The sequence below is a fragment of the Pinus tabuliformis genome, chromosome 6 (assembly GCF_031772625.1).
Source record: "Pinus tabuliformis cultivar Carrire ecotype Pingquan chromosome 6, CPIR1, whole genome shotgun sequence".
NCBI lineage: Eukaryota > Viridiplantae > Streptophyta > Pinopsida > Pinales > Pinaceae > Pinus > Pinus tabuliformis.
In genome coordinates, this window is record NC_142292.1 from 774,368,927 (window position 1) to 774,371,257 (window position 2,331).

The 2,331-nt window shown below is 40.3% G+C and overlaps 1 pseudogene; it reads left to right on the plus strand.

Moving 5' to 3' along the window:
• Nucleotides 1–1,230: 1,230 nt before the first annotated feature.
• Nucleotides 1,231–2,028, plus strand: LOC149261014 (UDP-glycosyltransferase 92A1 pseudogene; annotated as a pseudogene).
• The last annotated feature ends 303 nt before the right edge of the window (nucleotides 2,029–2,331 follow it).

Genomic DNA, 2,331 nt, shown 5'->3' on the forward strand with positions numbered 1-2,331 from the left:
AAACCCAAATTTTATTTTATTTTGATTTGATTTTATAATATTATCTTATTTTTTATTAGAAATATACTAATTAATTTGATTAAAATTATTTTTATTTTTTAATAAGAAAATTAATTACTTATTACTTTCAATTATTGATAATATTTTAACTGAATTTCCATCCTTGCCTTGAACCTAGGAGAAAAATGAGATTTTGATTCTTCTAGAAACATATATGCCATTTCTGTCTATAGGCACTCTACATGTATGATATAAATTTTCATATATATTCCTAATTAGTTAACGAGTGGAAAGTTTTTTCAACCCTTTGTGAATCTATCTATGAATTTATTTCTCTTGGCATAGTTCTCTCATTCTATGATATTTGAAAAATGCAATTCTCTTCATTGATGGTACCTTTTCAGAAATTTCATAAGATATGAATAATATTATTTCATATTTTTTTTATAAAAATATATATTAATAATATTTAGTATATGAATAAATTTTTTCACAATAATTTCTTTTAATATTTATATTAATAATACTAAAGGTGGTAATACATTAATAACACTGCCGAAATTCATTTCTGGGGACCTGCTACGCAAGTGTATTGAAACAGCAGTCGTTGAAACTAGGTAATAGGAAGATGTGATATGAATTTGGCGTGCCACTAACTTTCCTCGGGTTTGGGTTTGATACGGTAAATTGAAGGCTGCTTTAAGTATCCTTTCCGTGACAGACAAACATGTCAGACGAGACTCCCTTCACAATCGTAGACAATGACGTTCCCACTTTCTTCGTTTCTTCACCCGCATTGTGAAGACAATGACATTCCCGCTTTCTTCGTTTCTTCACCCGCATTGTGAAGACAATGACATTCCCGCTTTCTTCGTTTCTTCACCCGCTTTTTCCTCACGTTTATTTGGGCAGTTCCTATTTCCACCTCCATAGCAAAGTTAATGCTATGGAGGTACACCCTCTGACAGCGGCAGCACCGTAACGAGAGTTTTGGATGCATGTTTTGGACCCATATCCATGCATGATACCATGACCTATGTACATGCATTTTCTGGCAGCTCCGTCACTCCAACTCCGGGAGGCTCCACGGTTCAGCGTAATCAATGCAAGTAATATACACGAGCCCATTTGAATTCGAATTCAAATTTGAATTCAAGCGCCCAAAATTCAGCGCTCATCCATATTTCAGCAACCACATTCGAATTCCTTCAGAATAGCAGTCTCCAACACATGAGAAAATCCACCGGCAGGCCGGTTTGGGCAGTCGGGCCGATCCTACCCTCTTCGTTGCTCTCTTTGTCTCCTTCAAATACAATGGTTGATTCGAATTTTCTACAGCGGGGCAAGCAGGCAGAGGTAAAGTCTGCAAGGGAATGCTTGCAGTGGCTTGATTCACAGGCGCCGTCCACAGTGCTATATGTTTCGTTCGGAACTCAGAATTGCATATCGTTGTCAAACATGAGGGCGCTAGCTCTGGGGCTAGAATCGAGCCAACAGCCTTTTATTTGGGTCGTCAGGCCTCCGCTGGAGGCCCCGCTCAATTCAGAGTTCTCGACAGAGTTTCTTCCGGAGGGATTTGAAGAGCGAGTGAAGGAAAAGAAAGCAGGATTGCTTATCAGAAAATGGGCGCCTCAGCTGCTAATCCTGTCCCATCCTTCAACCGGAGGGTTCCTTAGTCACTGTGGATGGAATTCGGTGCTGGAGAGCCTAAGCCGAGGAGTGCCCATCATCGGATGGCCCATGGCAGCCGACCAGTTCGCGAATTCGAAGCTGCTGGAGGAGGAAGTTGGGGTGTGCATCGAGATGTGGAGGGGCAAAGAGGGAGAGCTGAAACGCGAGACGGTGGAAAGAAGAGTAGGAATGTTGATGAAGGAAGAAAATGGCAACCGAGTGAGACAGAGAGCCAGGGAGATGAGCGATGCGGCTTTGAAGGCAGTGAGTGAAGATAAAGACGGAGGGAAGAAAGGGTCATCTGTGTGTGCTGTGGATGACATGATAAGAGAGCTTACAATAGGATACCAGGCCTAGAGTTGTGTTGTGTATGTAACCCGTCTTCCTCGTTCAGTGCTAGATTTGCATTTTAGCAGAAATTGAATCATAAAGATTATGTGTCTCACAAAAAATATACAGTATGGAATGCTCCTGAGGCCCTTTCCAACTTGTGACAGATCTGATGTTAAATTTGCACCCTGCTAAAGAGTAACTAAAATGTTTCAATTTCTATGATCTGTATCGGAATTTGATGAGACCTATGTGTAGTGCAATTCAAGTTGTGTGATCTGTGTAAGAATTAGAGGAAACCAAATAACTTTAGTAACTAGATCTCTGTCC